Source organism: Equus caballus, chromosome 19 (assembly GCF_041296265.1).
Source record: "Equus caballus isolate H_3958 breed thoroughbred chromosome 19, TB-T2T, whole genome shotgun sequence".
NCBI lineage: Eukaryota > Metazoa > Chordata > Mammalia > Perissodactyla > Equidae > Equus > Equus caballus.
The window spans coordinates 5,926,602-5,949,500 of record NC_091702.1 but is presented as its reverse complement, the minus strand read 5'-3'; the positions used below and the strand labels follow the sequence as shown (position 1 = coordinate 5,949,500).

Below are 22,899 nucleotides of genomic sequence, written 5' to 3'. Positions count from 1 at the left end.
CGAACTAACGTATAGTACAGAATAAAGTATGTGCATGTAAAATACAGTTTTATAGTGTTTCAAGTGATGTAAGAGAGTATCTTGAGTTTGTGTCAACTTGTGAATGGTATCATTTCACTGTACCTTCTGTAAGATACTAGAATAAGAAATTGAAGAATATTTTGAAATTTTCACGTGGCGACAGGAACTCTTTTATGTTTTAAATAGAGCATATTATATATTTCTGTGTGTGATTACTTTGAGAAAATTTAGTTTCTTAAAGTTTTAAAGATAGAAAGGAGAATGAACATGTGGCTTTTTTGGAGTTAAGATTTATTTATCTTGATTATTTTTACAGTCAGTTTTAGAACGATAATTATAATGCCATATTGAATGCTTTATTTATTTATTTATTTATTTTTAAAGATTGGCACCTGAGCTAACATTTGCTGCCAATCTTCTTTGATTTCTTCTTCTCCCCAAAGCCCCCCAGTACATAGTTGTATATTCTAGTTGTCCAGGTCCTTCTGGTTGTGCTGTATGGGACGCCACCTCAGCATGGCCTGAGTGGTGCCATGTCCACACCCAGGATCCAAACCGGCCAAACCCTGGGCTGCTGAAGCAGAGCATGTGAACTTAACCCCTCGGCCGAGGCTGGCCCCTGGATGCTTTGTTTTTAATCTAAGTGCTAGCCATATCTTTTTGACACCGGATGGGAACGTAGAGATGGGCATTCAGCCTGGTAATTATTCTCATAAATACGTAGGAAAAGTTCACAATTGCTGTTTTTTTCTTGCGTGTGGCTTGAGACCTGGGGGATTTTATCCTCCAGTCATTTCCGAAGAGAGACTAACTGGGGATTCTGACCTTTCCTGCTTGCCTGGCACCCCTCCTGAGCGTCCAAAATGGGACCTTCAGGCCTACACTGTTTGGTAAATGTCTGGTTCTGGTTTGTCTTTGAGCAGCAAGGACTTCTCGGAGAGGAAGTTCGTCTTTGTAATGTCTGGGGGATCCACGCGGCTGCTGATGAAGAAATGACGCAGGTAAAGAACTGGAATCCTGACATTGGCCAGAGAAGCTCTCTACACCTTCCTTTTAGGGCCACAGGCCCTGCTCTGGTCTGCGGAGCCACAGGGAGATGGAACTTGTTTGTCCTCGGAGGATGACGTAGTGCAAACAGTTTTAGACATGAAAGAGTACAGGCAGGCATGTACTTTGGAAAGATTGCTTAAGAGGGCATTCTTTGATGAAGGGCACAGCTGGTTGTTTTTCTCTCAAAAATAGGATAGCAGTGGGAGTGCGCAACTGATGTTCCCACTTTATCAGAGAGAAGCCCTTGTCCCCAGCCTTCATGGTGACTTTATATTATGGGGATTTAGGACATCCACTTTCTTCATTTTTAAAAATTTAACTTTGGGGCCGGCCCAGTGGCGCAGCGGTTAAGTGCGCACATTCCGCTTCGGCAGCCCGGGGTTCGCTGGTTCGGATCCCGGGTGTGGACATGGCACCGCCTGGCAAGCCATGCTGTGGTAGGCGTCCCACATATAAAGTAGAGGGAGATGGGCAAAGATGTTAGCTCAGGGCCAGTCTTCCTCAGCAAAAAGAGGAGGATTGGTCGCAGATGTTAGCTCAGGGCTAATCTTCCTCAAAAAGAAAAATTTAACTTTGCTTTATAATACGATACACAGTCCTCATTCAAATTTTGCCAATTGTCTCAACTTTTATTTTTTAAAAACAGCTTTACTGAGGTATGATTGGCATAAAATAAGCTGTACATATTTAATATATGCAGTTTGATCAGTTTGGTATATACCTATAAAACCATCACCATCAAGATAATGAACATATCTGTCACCCTCAAAAGTTCCTTCATGCCCCTTTGTTTTTGCTTTTTGAGGAATATTAGCCCCGAGCTAACTGCTACCAATCCTCCTCTTTTTGCTGAGGAAGACTGGCCCTGAGCTAACATCATGCCCATCTTCCTCTACTTTATGTGTGTGACGCCTACCACAGCATGGCTTGCCAAGTGGTGCCATGTCCGCACCTGGGATCCGAACTGGCAAACCCCGGGCCACCAAAGTGGAACGTGCGCACTTAACCACTGCACCACGGGAACAGCCCCCATCATGGCCCTTTGTGATACCTCTCTTATGTCCTTCTCCAATCCGTCCGTCCATCCCCAGGCAACCATGAATCTGCTTTCTGTCACTGTAGATTTAGTTCACATTTTGTAAAATTTTATATAAATGGAAATATGCAGTCTGCATGCCCTTTTTTCTGGCTTTTTTTTTCCAACTCAGCATACTCATTTTGAAATTCATCTATGTTGTTGGACCTATGAATAGTTCACTCATTTTTATTGCTTAGTAGTCTAATGTATGGATATGCCAAAACTTGGTTATCCATTGACTTGTTATTGGACATTTGAGTTGCTTCCAGTGTTTGGCCATACAAGTCTTTGTATGGACATATGCTTCCATTTCTCTTGGTAAATACCTGGGAGTAGAGTGACTGGATCGTAGGGTAGGTGTATGTTAACTTTTAAAAAAACTGCTCAACTGTTTTCCAAAGTGGTTGTATTATTTTACATTTCCATCAGCAGTGTTTGAGAGTTCTGACTGCTCCACATCCTGGCCAGTCTTTTTAATTTTAGCCATTCTAGTAGTTGTGAAGTGGTTTCTCAATGTGGTTTTAATTTGCATTTTCCTAATAACTAATAATGTTGAGTATCTGTCTATGTACTTTTTGGAAAATGGCCTTCTTTTGAAAACATGAAAGAGAAATGTTGATCAAATCTTGGTTTTCTTGTAAAATCTGACATTTGTCCTTGCCTATATGATGTGAGTGAAAAAAAGAGAGAGGTGAGAAGGGCAGGCGTGACTAGACCTGGCCCTCTCTTACTGAAAGGAGATTCAGAAGTACAGCCTAGAAATAGGGTTGTCGAGAGGCTACACAAGGTAAGGAAATCAGATGAAACAAGGAGAGTGGAAGGGAAAGATTAGGGCCTGTGACCACTAAAGGAAGTTTGTAGTATCAGATTCTCTCATTTGCTTTTTTTTTTCTTTTTTGGGGGGCAGTGAGGAAGATTCACCCTGAGTCAACATCTGTGCCCATCCGCTTCCATTTTATATGTGGGACACTGCCACAGCATGGCTTGATGAGTGGTGTGTAGGTCCTTGCCCTGGATCTGAACCTGCAAACCCTGGGCCACTAAATAACCACTGTGTCACTGGGCCGGCCTCTCATTTTCTTAAAACCACATGTTCTTTATTCCAGATTACAAATCTGAATGAGACTTCTACTAGGAAAGTGCCTTTGAAAGTATAGAGTATAGATACTGCTCCTGCTTTCTTCCTACTTCCTTATTTCTTCCTGCCGTCTGAGACTTCTTTGAACCTGGTTTTTTGAACGTCTGCAGGGGCCTCATAATTGTCATGTGTGATGACTTGTTTTCAAGCTCTCATCTTAGATTTTTCTGTGGGATGTGGCTTTCTTGACCTCCTCTCTCTTCTTGAGACTCATCTCCTTGGCCTTAGTGACACCACTAAATTTTGGGTTTTTTTTTTGCTGCTTCTCTGATTTCTTTGAGGATTTCACTTGTTTCATGAACCTGGGTTTCAGGGAGGGCCATACTCAGTGTGCTGGTCCCATTTTGTTTCTTTGCACTGGAATCTTTGGACCTTGCGTGGATTCAGCCACGCTTGGTGAGCAGAGGGCTTCCCTTCCCATCTAGAACTCAGGTCTTTGTGTGCTGACTTTTAGTATTTTTTTTCTGGGTATCACCTTGGTAACAACCCATCTGAAACCACATTTGCCTTCTGTGTCCCTAGATGACTCCAGACTTGCCTCTTCCTCTCATGGTGCTGCCATTCTCTCAGGCTCCCACTCTTGAGTCTACCCTGTCATCCATGCTTCTTCCCTCTGCGTTCAAGTCTGTGAGACTTTGTATTATACCTCTCATCTCTGTCTCCATCTTTACCGTCATGCCACCATCATGCCAATTCAGGTTTTCATCACTCTCTGCTAGGATTGTGACAGTGGCTTCCTAACTGGTCACTTAGTCTCTGTCTCTCTCCTCTCCTGTCTACTCACTCACATCTCTGATCGATCGGTCTTGTTAGCTCACTGGGTTGTTCATGGTTTGTTTTGAAAAAGTCTATGATTTCTGCCAAACATGATTTATTTCTCTGAAATTTGTTTTTTGGGTTCTCCTAATGTCATCCCTGACTACTTTACGGTCTTATCTTCTGTCACTCACCTACACAAAACTCTGCGCTACAGCAGAATTGGTCTCTTTATTATTCCCTGACTACCTGATGGATACACATGCCCACTGCTGCTACTCTGTGAAATCTGTTCCATTCTCTGAGAGATTTCTCATTCCTCCTCCCCATAGCTATGTCTTGGCCTTATTTCAAGGTTTTCCTGTTTCCAGTTCTTCCCTGAAGTCTTGCTTGGTCGTGTCATCTTTAAGTAATCATTCTCTCCTTTGAAATTATGGTCTGTGACAGGCAGTTGAACATTTTGTGTTATTGTTCATTTTTAAGGAACTTTTTTTCTCTAACCAGAATTTAATTTCCCTAAGTTCGAAGTCTCTAAGTCCCTGTGGTGTGCATGCACTCTTCCAGATGCTTGAGTTCTAATCATAATGATGCCTTACAATAATTCTAGAAATAATGATGCCTGACAAAGGAAGAGGAAACACCGGGTTGTATGACTGCATTTGCTACCACTGATATCTGGTGGAAACCAAAAGATTTCACTCATTCTGACTGTTGAGTGCCTGCCATGTGCCAGGTGCTCTCACGGATTCCCTCATGCTGAATCCTAGTGGTCTTTTGAGGCAGGTGTTGTTATCCCCATTTTACAGTTGGGGAAACTGAAGCTTACACCCGTATATGCCCAGGGCTACGCAACTGCTTAGTGGCCGAGCTGGGATTAAAATATTTCCCCTGTCTGTCTGACTCCCAAACCTTCTCTTCCCTGTACCATAGTCTTTGCAGGCCTGGTTGGTGAGGCCTTCATATGGGGGTTATTCTGAGGTACTGTTAACACTCCATTTCTAAGACGTCAGATTATCTGTGGTAAATGTTTCAAGTACATGGGAATGGAATTAAGTTGAGGAGATAAAGCAATTCATTTACACCATTCACTCGTATTTACTCTGTTTTTCTCATTGACTCTCACGGTTTGTGCAATGTATAGTCCATTCAGAAGCCCTTTAAATAATGGCCAAGGAAAGTGCAGATTACATATATAGGTTTCTGAAGGTTAGCCTACGCAAGTGGTTTTTGTCAGTTTGACAGGTAACTCGATTTCTGGTTGTAGGGCAGGAATTTTGAGAAGTGAGGCTAGCTTCTCAGAGGAAGCTAGGCAACATTCTTAGGTTGAACTCAGTCTGCCCTTGAAAAGGTGGTTCAGTTATTTGATTAGGGGTATATGGATTATAGGATGTTAGACATGCCTCAGTTTCCAAATGTAAGTACAAAAGAACGTGTCCTAGACTCCCTTGAAAAAAAGTTCAATCTGTAGCTTCCCTCCCAAAAGCGTCATGTGAAATAAGATTATCTGTAGTATTTAGTGAGTATCAAAGAGTGAGGAAATATAAGTGAACAGTTTCAGCTGCCTGGGGGCAGAAACAATGATTCATATATTTGAGATCTGCACCCCAGAGCTTCCTGGTTTGTACTCAGTCAAGAAGAGAGGCATCAAGTAGGTTTCATGACAGAACAGAAAACAGTTTATTGATGGTGTGGGAACACCTTTGAAAGGAATAGAAATCATCAACTTTAGCACCCACTAGGGTCTGTGTGTCAGCATGCCCGGACCAGTTCAGAACAATGGCCCCCACCAATGTCTCAGTCTCTGGAGACGTCCCTCCTCTCACCAAGATGCCCCCAGAACCCACCAGAACAGAAGGACTCCAGTGCCTTTAAGGGAACTCCAGCCCACGAACCCAGAGTCTTTCCAGACTGCATGCCCTCACCTTCTCGCTCTGCCTCAATGGGCTCTAGATGCTCCAGCTGGAATCCAGAGAAGATTGGCATGGCTCTCCATTTCTACGCCAGACTGAAAGCTCCTGGAGGACGGAGACCACTTGGCCATTTTCAGCACTCAAATTTGACCCTCTGCGTCACCTGGCGCAGGAAATACAAGTGGCCACATATAGTCAAGACAATCTAGAAGAACAACCCCAGAGAGCTTCCACTACCAGATATGAAGCCTTAGTATAAAGCTACAGGCATCAGGGCAGCGTGCCGTCCTACTGCAAGGACAGCCACAAGGAGAAGTAAGAAGAAGAGAGAGTCCCCCTGAGACCCACAGACGTGAACATTTGTATGTGACAGAAGAGTCAGGCCGAGCACTGGGGAGAAGACAGTCTTCTCAGTCAATGGTCCAGGGTCACTGGCTATCCAGACGGGAAGGAATTCACCTTGACTTCTGCCTCACACCATAAACAAAGGTCAATTCCAGATGATTTTACATCCAAATGTGGATGTTTAAAACAATGACATTTGTAGTAGATAATACAGGGGAATATTTTCATGACTTTGGGGCAAGCAAAGATTTCTTAGGCAGGTCAGAGGGTACACTAAACATAAACACAAAAATGTATAAATTGGACTTTATTATTAAGAACATCTCCTCGTCAAATGATATCTTGGAGAGAGTGAGAAGGCAAGAACAGAATGGGAATAAACACTTGCCATATTTTATCTGGAAAAGCCTCATGTAAGATACGTAACTAACTCCCATAAATTATTAAGAAAACAGACAACCTACCAGAAAAAATGGGCAAAAGATTCAACTAGGCGTTTCACAAAGAAGAAAATTAAATGCCCAACAAGTATTTGAAAAGTTGCATAACATTGTTACTGGTGGGGAAAATGTAAATTAACACCAAGATGTGATACTAATGCACAATGACTAAAACAAAACCACTGAAAATATGAAGAGTCGGTGAGGATGGAGAGTAACTGGGCCCTCACAGACTGCTGAGGGTGTCAGCCACTTTCAAAAGCTCTTTTAAGATCTCCTGAAGATGGAGCTTCACATACTCTAGGTCCCCAAAATTCCTCTCTTAGATAAACACCCAATAGAAATGCCTACATATGTTCCTCACTGCAAAAGAACATTATCACTTAGTTTACCTATTTCCAAGTCCTCAGGACCTAATTCTGTGTTTTTATTGTTTTCCTTCTGGTCTGGGGCTTTTATACATTGCTGGGTGGTAGAGGAGTGGTTTTTTCGCATGGTGGTAGAATTCGGTTGCAGTTACAGCCTGTCGCCACTAGATGGGGGTCTAGTGCCGCGTGTTCTGAGCTCTCTGCCTTCGGGCAAGATGGCGGCGCCCAGTGCGCTTTGCTGGGTGGGGGTGGGGAGGTGGGTGCGGTTTCTCTTGCGCACCAATGTGGATTCATCAGTTTTGTTCCCTGGTCTCCCGGGGCCCTGGGTTTATGGGGTCCCCGCACACGGAGGCTTTCCCTCGTCAGCGGGTTTCCACTGTACTGGTGGACGGGAGTCCTAGGTGATCCCCCGTCATGCGTCCCCACCCCTGCTCCTTCCCGACCCGTGCAGCGATCCCGGTTTCTAGTTGAGGGAGCAAAGTTCTCTCCCTACCCCGTTCCAGCTCCTCCGAGGTGGGCAGCAGGGGGTCCGTCCTCTGTCTTTTGATACTGTAGGTCTCTGAGTCCTGGCATTAGGTTCATTAGCTGCAATTCAGGGTTTTTTTGTCAGTCCTTTGTTGTACTTTGGAGGGGAGAGAGTCCTGGGTCAGCTCACCCCGCCATTTTACTCAAATCCTACCTGAACAGACTATGTTGTTAACTAAACAAGCTTCCAGCTGACGCCCCCACTGATTCTGAGGGGGCTTCTTTCTCAAACTCTCAGAGCCACCCTGGCCGGAATGAGACCGCTCTTTCTACTGATGGACTTACGCCGACTCTTTCTGCCTCCAGCGTCCCTCATGTGTCGGACAAGTGGGCGGGCAGTTCGTGCCTTGACTTCCCTCCGGACCACGAGGCTGACTGCGTTCTTCCTTCTCAGCATCACCACCATGAGGAGAGGTCCGCCCTGAGCCAAGGTGAAGGGCGCGGCCCCGCACCTCTGAGACCTGACTGCCAGGTGTCCCCCACACAAGTGCCAGACCCGCCCTCCCCGAGGCCTGGCCCCCAGGGACCGGCCACCTGCTCGCTCAGGGTTCCTCTGCAGGATGGCTAAGCCTGTCCCTAACCCTGACCCCAACCCCTAATTAAGGATGGTGCATTGTGCTGCATGTTCTAGATATCTCACTCTGTCAATTATTTGGGACTAGGAGAGACTAGTTCTCTTCCTATTACTTTTCTGTTTGTTCGTTTGTTTTTCCAGCAAAATCTCTATAAAATAGTCAATACGCTTATGCAATGAAGTTCCACCTCATATTGATCAGAGAGAGGCTGGGTCCAGCCATCTGTGCCTAGAATAGAGTCTGGGGCCTGATAAAGACGTGTGAATGAATGGGACCTAAAAGTGTGGGGGGAGCACACACACGGGCCCCCAATGCCCAGGAGGTTCCAGGCAGACACAGAGCAAGGTCAAACGCCACAAGAACAGGCCTGGCTTGTCTGAGGACTGCTGGGAATTCCGTGTCACTGAAGCCAAGTGAGCAAGGGAGAGACTCCTGGGGGATGAGAACACTTGTCGGCCATTGTGCAGCCTGGTTTGACTCTGGGTGAGATGAAGAGCCAGGGTAGGGCTGGAGCAAGGAGGGGCGCCATCCCACTTACTGTGGCCCTGGTGCTGTGAGTCAGGGGCAGGGGCCAAGTCAGAAGCAGGGCCAGCCAGGAGGCCACAGGAGTGACATGGGGAGCTCAGGCCGGGGTGTGAGCGGTGCAGAAGGCGACACGTGCTCAGGGCTGAGATGTGCATTTGCAGGGAGAACCAGGGCTGGCTCTGCAGGCATGTGACTGTGCTGTCATACGAGGCCCCTCGCTCAGGAGAGCCTGGTGCTTGCTCTCATGCTCTCCTGCTGCCATCCTGAGGTGCCGTCCCCCAGCTCTATCGTGTTATCATTGACATGTAACATTGGGTGAGGTTAAGGACTGCGAGGCCGTATTTTGACACACGCACATTTTGTGAAATGAATTCGACAGTAAGCTTAGTGAACACCTCCCTTTCCTCCCATATTTACCTTTGTGTGCGTGTGAGGTGGGAACATTTCAGATCCGCTGTCTTATCAACATTCTAGTGTATCATAGAGTATTGATAACTGCAGTGATCATTCTGTCGAGTCGATCCCACAATTTATTCATCTTCTAAAGGAAAGTGTGTACCCTGTGTCCTACATCCCCCCACTGCCCCCACCTCCCAGCCCCCGGCAGACATCATGCTGTTCTGTTTCTATGAGCTTGGCTTTTTTAGAGTCCACACTTAAAGAAAATGTAAGGTAAGAAAAACCCACATACTTACGTTTCAAGTCCTCTCCATAACGGGACTTTGGCTGACTTCTCAGGGGCTCTGATTAGGGTCATGCTGCTCCCCAGGCACTGGGAGACTGGAAGGAGAATTCCTCCTCACAGTCAAAGGACCACTTTGGCCACTTTCTCACTCACCTCGTGGTTGTACATCTGGAAGTAAGCCGATTAAGTGTTTCTTCTCAGGAATATCTATCAGCCTCTTGTACATTTTGTCAGGATTAATTTCTGTGAAGGTAGAGAATGTAACCTGTGTGTCCATGCAACGGAGGACATGTAGACTGCAGGGCAGCGCGAAGTGCTTCAAGCACAGGGATTGAGTCCTCTGCCCAACTCTCCGCACACTGAGTGACAGCAACACAGACCATCCTGGATGCATAAGACGTCTCGTCGCGACTGAGTGATGGCACTCACATCAACCCACACCTGCTACTACAGCTATTATCGTATCTTTCTGACATTTTAGAAAACAATGGCCCTTTGATAATCAATGGGAATCACCCTTTCAAAGAGCCAGTGATGCCATGAACTTTAATGAGTGACATCCTTGTCCTGTTCCATCAGTTTGTTCCCTGTGATTAGTTTGGGTAATCAGACACTGAGTCACACTTTTTACTGAATAAAATGTGTGCAAGCAAGAAAATTGGTTGTTTGTTCTAAAAATAGCATTTGTGAACATATTGAAAAAGCAATAGCCAGCCTGGTGGCATAGTGGTTAATAACGTTCATGTGCTCCACTTCAGAGGCCCGGGGGGGTTCTTGGGCTCAGATCTGGGTGCAGACGTACCCATTTCTCATCAGCCAGGCTGTGGCAGTGACTTGCATGCAAAACAGAGGAAGCTTGCAACAGATGGTAGCTCAGGGACAATCTTCCTCATCAAAAAACAAAACAAATAAAACAAACAACCCCAAAAGAGGCTTCTAGACCAAAGTCTCTCTTTTTCCACTAGTACCACAATAATATTTCCTTTCCAGCCTCTTTGCTCTCTTCACTCTGTGCCCATGTGAAGTAGTGTTCAGCAAGGAAATGGGCTGGAAGGGCTGTTTGCATGTATAGGCTCAGTCCATGAAAACGTGCCTCAGGATGTGCCATACATTTCCCCTTTGCAAAGTTATGGAAGGAACCCAAGGACACGCCCAGAGACGAATCCACATGTCGAAGAGGGCAAATCCCCCAATTGAAGGTAGCTGGGTCCTGACCCTCTGACTGGAGGAAAATCAATAGGCAGAGTCACTTGCTATTTGAAAGCTTGTGTTGAGATGCTATATGCAGGAAACAAATCTATATAATGTTCCAATAACTGATATTTTCATGTATCTGGGCCAGCAGATGACTTGACTTGACTTTAAAGAAGTCTGTAACAAAAATTGTTCTGAAGCAAGTTTTCCATGAAAAAATATGTTTCCAAATCTGGAAACAGTAAATAGCCCTTGAAGAGCTGAAAGGGTAAATTAAAAATGTAATTCTTAAGTTTATTTATTTTTTCTTATTGTATAAGTTTCAGGTGTAGAGCATGATAATTTGCCGCCTGTGCATAAGTTTATTTAAAAAACAAAAATCACATTCTCTCCCAACAATTTTTTGATATTAAAGATGTATCACATTTTAAATATATTACCATTCTTTTGTTTTCAGATAGTTTGTAGCTGGTAGGAGTGCAGATTACTTTCTTGTGCCTAAAATTATAATCGAACAGAGACAGTCAGGACCCGAATATTCTTCCTCACTTCATCAGTTTTGGATGCACTTGCTACACAGCTGGATTCCCTCCCCGACAAGCTCTCAGGCAGACCAGCTGTCCTCCAGGGCTTCAGAGAGCTGCGGATTCCTCGGAAGCACCTCTGGACCACAATTCAGGACCACAAATGAAGACGAGCCAACAGATTTTCAGCTCTCATCTTTGGCTTCAGTTCTCTGTGACTGTGATCAAGTCTGTAGGGCAGTTTATCAAAGAGGGTCTGATCACAAGCAGAGCTGCAGTCCTTTGAGTCTAACACCTAACATCCTGTGGAGACTCTGATGATGAAAATGGGTGGCTGTATTCTAGGGACTTGAAATGGGTGCTTTCATTGTGCCGTGGCATTGAGGCGGTCTTGTTCAAGGACTCCAAAGCCTGGTGACTCCCTTGTTCTCCAGGCCATGGCTCCAAGGGGTGGGGCATGTCCTGGGCAAGAGAGCAGCGCTGGCTGCAGCAGAGCGTCCTCGGGACCATCGGCAAAGAGACTAGGGCACTCGGGTTTGAGGAATTTAGCACCATTTCCGGAAGGGGCGCCCATCCACCTCCAGCTGTGAGTTCTGGGCCTCCTGCTCTGCCCCCGGTGTCCGGCAGGGGGCGCATGGACCTCCATTTGTGAGCAGCGTGGGGTGCCTGCGGGTTCTGCCAGAGGCCGCAGGAGCTGCATCCTCAGCGGGGAAGGTGCTTCGCTTGTCAGGAGGATGGAGGAGACACAGCTGCGGTCATGTTGGGGTCTCCTGCTCAGAAAGAACACACCTCCTGTCTGGCCCTCATGGCTGACGAGGGGGCTGCGTTCGGGGCCCCGCGACGTTTTTCTTAAACGGTCAGCACAGAAGCTTTATTTTCTGGGCTGTTCCCTCGTGGTTTATTCTCTACTTTCTCAGTCATGTTTTAAGAAGACTTACTTTACAAAAGTATCTCTTCATTGAGGTGTTGGAAGGCTCAGAATCACAGCATGCTGGGTATTTGTTGCATATTCAGGATTGTTTCTGGGGAGAAATTCGGATACAAATTAAAGGAGAAGGGAAACCTACATGACCGTGAAGTGAATATGCCAGATATTGGAACTTTTCAATCATCAGTGATGGGGACTGGCAGATGGCAGCCTGGGGTGAAAGGGGAAATGGTTGCAATCGTATAGGTGTCTTCTTTATTTTTAATGCTTAATGTGTCTTAGGATGTGAAAGTGATCGAAAAATGCCGTGTGTGGTTGATGGTTTAACACCGCCTTACTTTCCAGCTCTGCAGGACTCTGCAGCATTGTCTTGTGCATTCTCAGCCTCAGCCTGGAATCAGCCTTTTCCTCAGGGAACGCTGGCTCCTTGTATGAGACAATGGCATTAAAAACGTGGATCTGTGAGCTCAGTGTGCTGGTTGCTCCTGGGTGTCCTTGCTTCTTGGCTCTCTCGGTGGCAGGATGCTTAAGTTAGGCTGGTGTGCTGACCTTACCGTGTGTACACTGCTATAAATGTGTCTATATGGAAACGGCCATGTTTAGATTAAGGTCAGCATCAGTTCAGAGCACGGCTTCCCACTCGAATGCATGGCCACATGGAGCCCTCCAGCCCACGCCCTGCCCTCCCCGAAACCTGCCCCTCCAGTAGTGGAACCCTGTCTCCTGCTGTCTGGCGACCACTCAGTCATTTCTCCAATCCCAGTCTAGATGCATAGGGGCCTCACAGTTATTAACCAGTAACTGTTGAGAAAGAACTTTATCAAGTAGGGTTCTTTGCTTGGTTGGTTTCTTTTCCTGTCGTTGTACAGATTCCAGTCATTTCCAAAGGTCCTTAGGTCAACACCACTTCCCCCACCACTTGCTGTGTGTTTTTTCCATTCTCAATATAGTTACACTCTTTAGTTTCATTTGCATTCCATCCAAGGATCCACCCACCTAAATCATTTTACTAATTTGTGTAAGTCAAGATTTGCTCTTTCTACTGTAAAAATCTGGGGATTTTGTCAAAGGCAGAGAGGCAAGTATCCGCCATTAAAAGCATCACACAGATTTCCTGACCTCTCCGCCCACACCATCCCTGCACAGCACTGGGAAGCTGATCTGCGTATCAAATTGATTGCTTTGTGTTCGCAGAATGCCATATCAATGAGATCATACTCTACCCAGCCTTCACAGATGCTTCTTTCAGTTATAAAGATGAGTTTGAGATTCCTCCATGTCTGTTCATCTTGATAGTTCTTTCAGTGTTGGCACTTGATCGCATTACATTGAATGGATGTACCTCATTTGGGTGTGCTTTCATTTATTGAAGGTTATCTTTGTTCATTCAAGTTCCCTGCCCCTATAAATAAGGTGCAGCGTACATATGTGTGCTGGCTTTTTTGTTGACCTTCTATTTGAAAACAGTGTGTAAATACCTAGGAAGATGGTTGAGGGATCACGAGTTAAGATGATGTTTAGCTTTGTAATAAAGTACCCAAGTGTCTTCCACAGCGGCTGCACCACTCGGCATGGGCAGCAGCGATGACAGAGAGTCTGTGCTGTCCTGCCCCCCAGCCATGAATTGATATTGTCTATTTGTGTGTAAAGGTTGTCTCACTTTGTTTCAGTTTTCTTCTCTCTAATGATAAGTGATTTTGAGCGTCTTCCTGCATGCTTAATTTATGCTTATATCTTCGTTAGTGAGGTGTTTGTTCAGATCTTTACCCATTTTTAATTGGAATGTTTGTTTTCTTATTGTTGAATTTATGATGCTTTGTACCTTTTAATACAGCCTTTTCTTAGATATGCTTCTTGCAAAGATTTCTCACTGTCTAGAGTTGGTCTTTTTCTTCTCTTAACAGTATTGTCACAGAGTAGAAAATTTTAATTCTAACAAAGTCCACCTTAACTTGATTTTTCTTTGAAGACTCATTCTTTCAATGTTGAGGATAAAAGGTCCTCATGAAAACCAAGGTCATATCTTCTCCTTTGCTATTTCTTGAATTTTCATAGCTTTGTAGTTTACATTTCCATCCATGAACAATTTTGGTGAATATTTGTGTCATGTGGAAAGTTTGTGTCTTTGTTAATTGTTTTCCATAAGGTCACCCGATTGTGGCATCACCATTTGTTTAAAAGACTAACTTTTCTCCATCAAATTGCCTTTGATCTTTGGACAAAGATCAGTTGACCATGTTTGTGAGTCTATCTATGGACTCTGTGTTCTTTTCCATTTATCTACTGGCACATTCTTACCCCAGCATCATGCTCGCTGTACCTTTCTAAATCCTGGAATGGGGAAGTGCGGCTTACTCAACTTTGCTCTTCAGTGTTGTGCAGGATATTCCAGGTTCAGAAACGGTTTGTAGATATCTACAAAGTGTCTGACTGGGACATTGACTGGGGTTGTGTTGACTCTGTAGGTCCAGTCGGGAAGAGCTGACGTCTTCATTATACTGAGTCTACTGATCATGGAAGTGAAATACGTCTCCTATTAGGTAGGTTTTCTTTGCCAGCTTTCCACAGCATTTGGTAGTTTTCTGGGTACAGATTTGTCTTTACTTGTTTATATTTTTACACAAGGATTTTATTTATTTTCCTTTTGTACCCTTTTGTGAAGGGTATTTTCTTTTCTTTTAAGTTCCCCTCATTCATTGGCAGCACAGAGAATACGCACCGCGTGTTGCATTTTGACCTGTACTTCTTGTTATCATAATCCACTCTCATCAAGGCCTGGGATACTGTGCCCATTTCCGTTTGAACTTCAGAAATTAAGGGACTGAACAGTGTGACCACTGAGCTGCTGTGCCTCGGCTTAGGAGTCCCTGCTTAGCGGTAGCCAGCTTGCTCCCCGGCCGGGGCACAGGGCTCACACCGCCACCTTGTTCTGACCAGGGCCCCAGAGACCAGGGTGTGGCGCTGGGTGTGCTGCCCATGGATGCTGGTTCTTGGCCGCAGTGAGACAAGAGCTTCCTGTCCCCAGGATCGACGTGCCGCTCCCTGGGGAGGAGGATGCTCCCTGCCCGCTGCCGGCCCAGCAGGGGCCTGGGTGCCTCCTCTGAACTTCTCCTTTGGTCGTGCGCACAGAGCTGCATGGTCTGGACTGTTCCCGGGGCTTGTTCTCTACTCCCTCAGGGCGTGTGTTCCTGAGGCCTCTTGTGCACAGGATCGTCCTTTACGGGGCTCATGGGGCAATCACAGCCCGCTGTGCTGTGTCACAGGCTCGCGGGGTTTGTGGGAGGAATCGTGCACAGATTCAGACACACAGGTGCCCTCGTGAAAGGATGTGCGAGATGTCGGGCCTTCCCGGGGAAGGAGCTGGGGACACAGGACACGTCTGGAGACTACAGAATTCCTGGGCAAAAGGGAAAAAGTGTACAGATACGCACTACGTGAATTGTTGATGGCTAATTTTTCCTGTAACGAGAAAGTAGCTGAAAAAATATTGCAAAGGTAAAGATGACGTATTAATACACATTGTTTCAATATTTTAAGTATATCAGAGTGAGGAGTTACTACAGTTTTACTTTCCTGGCTTTAAAGGAAGAGAAATTATCTATAATATATTTAAAATACACTTCTTTGCTTATCTTGCTTTCAAATGAAAATATTACCATGATTGGCATTTTCTCTTAACAGAGCTACAATCTTAAATATTTTTAAATATGAGCTCGTTGAAACATTTTTGCAGGATTCCAATGTGGCCAGTATTGTTAAACAACAATAATGAATCCAGGCCCCGACCAAATTGTTGGTAAGAATCTCATAAGAATATATCATGAATCAGTTTTCGACAATCCAAGCACAATGGTGATTTTTAAAATAACAGCATTGCATGCTGCTTAAAGCATTTAACATGAAATATACTAAACTTAAAGCTTCATCATATTAAAGACCTAAGACAATGACAGTTTTGTAAATTAGATACATTCATTGCAAACAGATTTTCTCCTTTAAAAATGTAAAATCTGAAGACATCTTCTTTAAGTTTGTATATGTCCATTCAAAAGGTAAAAGTAAGATATCTATACCTTATTTTTATTATAAACGTCTTTCCCAGCAGAATTGATATTTTTATCTGTAGCATCTTCCTTGCTCACTCCTTTATTTTCTTGTTGTTTATTGTGTAAATCAGAAAGTATGTTTCTGCGTCTCTCTCGCAGATTTCAGTTCCTTTCTCATGGCGGCCGTGGGCAAGGGGTGCGGCCTTGTACTCGGCGCGTCTTCATCTGGATCAGGAGTTTTCGCTGAGAGCTCCCTGGACAGTTTCCACTTGCTGCACACAGTCATCCCGTCATGGGAACTGCGTACAGATCTGTGGTCTCTTTGCACCAGGACACTTCTGCTTTCAGCCTGGGGTATTTCCCAATTTCATTTTACATTACATCTAATTCTAATAAGATAATATGTGATTTTCAGGTATGTATTATAAACTAACATGTTTTATACATATGTGTACACATATTTCAGCATTTGCTAAATGTCGTTAGTTTTCCTGGGACGGTGGCTGGTTGCATTTGATCTTGATGACCATTGGGGCACCAGTAGTAACCCTGGTGGGAGCACAGGCCAGGTTGTCAGCAGTGGAGATGGCGACAAGTGCTCAGATTTTAGATGCATTTTTGCCAGATTCACAGGTGTGACACCTGTGCTGTCATACAAGGTCCTTCGTGCAGAAAAGCCCTTCCTTGATTTCCTGCTCCATTGTTGTCATCTTGAAATTCTTTTTACTTCACAGTTTTATTGACATATAGTTGATGTAATATAACATTGTTTGAGTTTAAGGTGTACAATGCGATGATTTGATACACATGTATATTGTGAAATGATTACCACTGTGAAATGATAAGGTTAGTTAACACCTCCATCACCTCCCATAATTACCATTTATTTGTGGGGAGAACATTTCAGAGCTACTCCCTTAGCAACTTTCAAGTATACAATATAGTGTGTTAACTATAGTCACCATCCTGTCCATTAGATTCACTAGAGCTTACTCATCATGTAACTGGAAATTTGTAGCCTTTGACCAACATCTCCTCATTTCCTCTGTAACTAAGCAAAAGGGGCGCCTTCTGCTCACCACAATCTCATGCCAGTCAATTGCACACAGGCCTGTGGCTGAGAAAGGAAAATTTATGCAGTTAGCTAGCATAATCGGAAGATGGCAGACTAGTGTCCGAAAGAACCACCTTCCAATCCTACAGAACCTTGAGGCAGTTTATGGAGGGGAGATGGGTAGGGAAAGAGAGGGTTTAGGGATGTCGACCATCTGGTGTGACAAACTGCAAGGCGCCGATTTATCTCTTTGGTCTGTCATTCATGATGGGTAGCAGTGCAGGATTTTTCTTTCTGGAGGTTGTCATGTTCCTGGGGAACTCAGAGAACAAAGTTGTCTTGTCACAGCTGGAGGATGTACATAAGCAAGAGTCTCAGAATGAGCAGGTGATGTATTTTGCACCAGGGAGAGGTGCTTAATCACGTAGGCTGCGTGCAGGCGAGAAGGTATTCCCAGAGACTAGTGAGTCAGGGTCCTGGTTACAGAATTGCTTCCTTTCCTAAGCTGGCTTCCCTCATGCTAGCTTCAGATCTAGCTGTTAGACTCCCACCACCAGCCCCTGGCAAAAACCATTCTGTTCTCTGTTTCTCCGAGTTTGGCTCTTTTAGATTACACATATAAATGAGATTTTACAGTATTGGTCTTTCTCTGTCTGACTTATTTCACCCAGCATAATGCCCTCCTGATCCTTCCTTGTCACAAATGGTAGGATTTCCTTCTTTTTTATGGCTGTATAATATTTCCTTTTCTGTATATACCTCATGGTCTTTCTCATTCATCTGTTGCTGGACACTTCGTATGTTTCCAGGTCTTGGCTATTGGGAAGAATGCTGCAGTGAACATGCGAGTGCAGAAATCTCTTCAAGATTCTGATTTCGTTTCCTTCGGATATATACCCAGAATGGGTTTGCTGGATTACACGGTAGTTCTGCTTGTAATTTCTTAAAGGTGTCCAGTGTGTTGATTGATCCATTTATATATTTCATATGATTACCATCATAGCTGTAGATAACACTTCTATCACATCACATGATTATAACTTCTTTTGTGGTGAGAACATTTAAGAACAGATCTCTTAAGAATTTTGAAGTATATAATCTAGTGTTTTTGCCTGTAATCACTGTGCTATGCACTGGATCTTGAGAACTTATTCCTTTTCTAGTTGCACGTTTTTACCCTTTAACAACATCTCCCCAATTCCCCCACCCCTCTGCCCCTGGTAACCACCATTCTACTCTCTGTTTCTATGAATTCAACATGTGAGATTCCATATATGATGATGTCATACGATATTTGTCTTTCTCTATCTGGCTTATCTCACTAAGTATAATGCCCTCAAAGTCCACCCATGTTGTTGCAATTAGCAGGATAGCCTTCTTTCTCATGGCTGAATAATATTCCCTTGTGTGTGCATACACCTCATTGCTTTATCCATTCATCCATTGATGGACACTTGGGTTGTTTCCATAGCTTGGCTATATTACTCGCTGCAATAAATATGTGACTGCAGATATCTTTTCCATATCCTGTTTTCGCTTCCTTTGGATGTATAACAGGAAGTGGGATTACTGGAGCATACGGTAGTTCAACTTTTAGTTTTTGAGGATTCTCCGTATTATTTTCTATAGTATTTGAACCAATCAACATCCTCACCAACAGTGCACAAAGCTTCTTTATTCTCCACAATGTGGCCAACACTTACCACTTGTCTTCTTGATGACAACTATTTGAACAGGTGTGAGGTGATAGCTCAACGTTGTTTTGATTTGCATTTCCCTAATGATTAGCGATGTTGAGTATTTTTTTAATGTACCTGTTGGCCATTAGGATTTCTTCTTTGGAAAAATATCTATTCAGATCCTCTGCCCATATTTAAATCGGATTATTTTGGGTTTTTTGCTGTTGAGATGTATGAGTTCCTTTTATATTTCGGGTACTAACCCCTTCTCCACTCTACAGTCTGTGAATTGTTTCTCCATTCCATACGTTGTTTTTACATTTTCTTGATTGTGATTATGCTGTGAAGAAGCTTTATAGTTATAGTTTACAGCTATATAGCTTTATAGTTCCAATTGTTGATTTTGCTTTTGTAGCTTGTGCTATCGATGTCATATCCAAAACGCAATTGCCGAGACCTGAGTCAGGAGCTTCTTCATGTATTCTCCCAGGAGTTTTAGGATCTCAGGACTTAGGGTTAAGTCTCTAATCCACTTTGAGGTAATATTGTGAGTGGTGCAATTTAGGGGTCCAATTTCATTTTTCTGCCTATGAGTATGCAACGTTTCCACCACTATTCATTGAAAAGACTATCCTTTTCCCATTCACAATAGCATCAAAAACAATAAAATTTTTAGGAATACATTTAAGCAAGGAAGTGAAAGAACTGTACAATGAAAACTACCAGACTTTGGTGAAAGAAATTGAAAAAGATAGAAACACGTGGGGAGATATCCTGTGTTCATGGACTGGAAGAATGAATACTATTAAAATGTCCACAATCCCAAAGCCATCTCCAGATTCAGTGCAATCCCTATCAAAATTTCAGTGGCACTTTTCATAGATAGATACAGAAAAAACAATTCTAAAATTGGATGGGACCACAAAAGACCCCAAACAGCCAAAGCAATTTTGAGAAGGAATAAATCTGGAGGCATCACACTTGCTGACTTCAAACTATATTACAAAGCTATAGTAAATTATGCCAATGGGATAGTGGCACAAAATGGGCCTAGAGAACAAGGGAGCAGAATAGGTAGCCTAGAAATAAACCTCTGCATGTGAGGTCATGTAATTTTTGATAATGGAGCCAAGAACATGTAATGGCGGAAAGCATATTCTCATCAACAAATGGTACTGGGAAACTGGGTAACTCCTTCTAATGTTTTGAGGAACTTCTAAACTGTTTTCCATCATGGCTGTACTAATATATATTCCTAGCAGCAGTGCAAAAGGATCTCCTTTTCTCCACATCCTTGTCCACACCAGTTTTCAACTATAGCCATTCTAACAGGTGTGAGGTATTATTTCATTGTGGTTTTGATTCACATTGCCCTAACGAGTAATGATGTTGAGCATCTTTTCATGTACCTGTTGGACGTTTGTACGTCTTCTTTGGAAAAACATCTGTTAAGCCCTTCTATCCATTTCTTACTCAGACTGTTTTGTTTTTGTTTTCTTGTTATTGAGTAGTATGAGTTATTTATAAACTCAGAAGATGACTTGCTAATATTTTCTCCCATTTTACAAGCTGCCTTTTCATTTTGTTGATTATTTATTTTGCTGTGTGTAAGTTTTTAGATAGTTGTAGTCTCATTTGTTTATTTTTGCTTTTCTTGTCTTTCCTTTTGGGGTCATATCCAAAACGTCATTGCCGTGACCGATGTGAAGGAGCTTTTCTCTTATGTTTTCTTTTAGGAACTTGATGGTTTCAAGTCCTACATTTAAGTCTTTCATCCATTTGGAGTTAATTTTTGGGAGTGGTCTAGTTGGGGGTCCAATTTCCTTCTTTTGTCTGCGGTTGGCCAGTTTTCACAACACCACTGACAGAAGAAATTATTCTTTCCCCATAGAGTATTCTTGGTTTCCTTGTGAAGGATTAGTTTACCATATATGCATGGGTTTCGCTGAGGGCTCTTGATTCTGTTCTGTTGGTTTCTGGGTGTGTTTTAATGCGGGTATTATACTGTTTTGATTACCATAGCTTTGTGGTATAGTTTCAAATAAGGAAGCGTGATGCCTCCAGATTTGTTCTTCTTTCTCAGGATTGCCTTAGCTGTTATTTGGGGTCTTTGTGACTCTATAGATATCACTGAAATCTGGTTGATTGATGGTGCTGTTGAGGTCAACTGTGTTGTTACTGATTTTCTGCCTGCTGGATCTGTTCATTGCTAACAGAGTGATGCTGAAGTCTCCATCTATGATGGCGGATTTGTCTATTTCTCCTTGCAGTTCTATCAGTTTTTGTCTCACACGCTTTGATGCTCTGTTGTTAGGTACGTAGATAGTAAGGATTATTACGTGTTGGAGTATTGACACCTTTGTTATTATGGAATACCTTATCCCTGATCATTTTTCTTGTCCTAATGTCTGCTTTGTCTGAAATAATATAGGTATTCGAGGTTTCTTTTAATTTGTGTTAGCAGGATATATCTTTCTCTATCCCTTTACTTTTAATTTGTGTTTATACTTAAAGTGGGTTTCTTATAGGGAACATATAGTTTATTTTGTGTTCTCTGACAGTCTCCATCTCATAATGGTGTACTCAGACCATTCACATTTAGTCTGGTTATTGCTGCATTTGAATTAATATCTGTCACGTTTGTAATGGCTTTCTACTTCCTTCTTTTCTTCTTTTCTCCTTCTCTGCTTTAAACTGAACATTTAATTTTATTTCATTTTGTCTCCTTTCTTAGAGTATCAATTATAGTTCTTTCTAAAACGTTTTTAGTGTTCGTCTTAGACTTTGCACTATATGTTTACAACTAACCTAGGTCCACTTTGAAATAACGCTATACTACTCCATGGGTCGTGCAAGTCCCATGTAACAGGATATTCGCAATTCCGCTCCTGCATTCCTTATAAAATTGTTGTCGTTCATTTCACTCATGCCTATGCTGTAATCACATCATTACTATTAATTTGAACAAACTTTTACCTATTAGGTCAATTAAGAATAAGAAAAAGAAAAGATTTATCTACCTTCATTGATTCCTTCACCAATGCTCTTCTTTACTTTATATAGAGTCGAGTTTCTGACCTATATCATTTTCCTTCTCCCTGAAGCACTTCTTTTTTTCTTCTTTTTTTACTTTTTATTAAGATGATGATAGTTTACAACCTTGTGAAATTTCAGTTGTGCATTATTGTTAGTCATGTTGTAGGTGCTCCGTTTCACCCTTTGCGCCCTCTCCCCACCCCCCCCTTTCCCTTGGTAATCACCAATCAGTTCTCTTTGTCTCTATGTTCACTTCCACGTATGAGTGGAGTCATACAGAGTTTGACTTTCTCTATCTGGCTTATTTCACTTAACATAATACCTTCAAGGTCCATCCATGTTGTTGTGAACGAGACGATTTTATCTTTTTTATCGCTGAGTAGTATTCCATTGTGTATATATACCATAATCTTCTTTATCCAATCATCTACGAGGTTGATGGATGTTTAGGTTGCTTCCACATCTTGCCTATTGTAAATAATGCTGCGATGAACATAGGGGTGCATGGTGCTTTTGGAATTGCTGATTTCAAGTTCTTTGGATAGATACCCAGTAGTGGGATGTCTGGGTCGTAAGGTATTTATATTTTTACTTTTTTGAGAAATCTCCATACTGTTTTCCATAGTGGCTGCACTAGTTTGCATTCCCACCCGCAGTGTATGAGAGTTCCTTTTTCTCCACAACCTCTCCAACGTTCATCACTTTTTGTGTTGGTTATTTTTGCCATTCTAACAGGTGTAAGATGGTATCTTAGTGTAGTTTTGATTTGCATTTCCCTGATGACTAGTGATGGTGAGCATCTTTTCATGTGTCTATTGGCCATCCATATATCTTCTTTGGAGAAATGTCTGTTCATGTCCCCTGCCCATGTTTTGATTGGGTTGTTTGATTTTTTTGTTGTTGAGCTGTTTGAGTTCTTTATATATTATGGAGATTAGCCCTTTGTCAGATAAATAACTTGTAAATATTTTTTCCCAACTCGTGGGCTGTTTGTTTTTTTCAATCCAGGTTTCCCTTGCCTT

The 22,899-nt window shown here is 43.1% G+C and overlaps 1 protein-coding gene across 16 annotated transcripts in view; it reads left to right on the top strand.

Moving 5' to 3' along the window:
- The window catches only part of LOC138919055 (ral guanine nucleotide dissociation stimulator-like), a 78,757-nt gene that overhangs the window by 13,172 nt on the left and 42,686 nt on the right, over positions 1 to 22,899 (top strand). For 4 of the 16 annotated variants that reach the window (XM_070243052.1, XM_070243061.1, XM_070243050.1 and 1 more), the window contains exon 1: positions 14,388 to 14,602. The exons of 10 other annotated variants lie outside the window; for them this stretch is intronic. The gene's annotated coding sequence lies outside the window, so the exon portion shown is untranslated. Of the gene's footprint in view, positions 1 to 14,387; positions 14,603 to 22,899 lie in introns of those variants that run through there. 2 more of the 16 variants (XM_070243059.1, XM_070243055.1) reach the window with 1 other exon arrangement.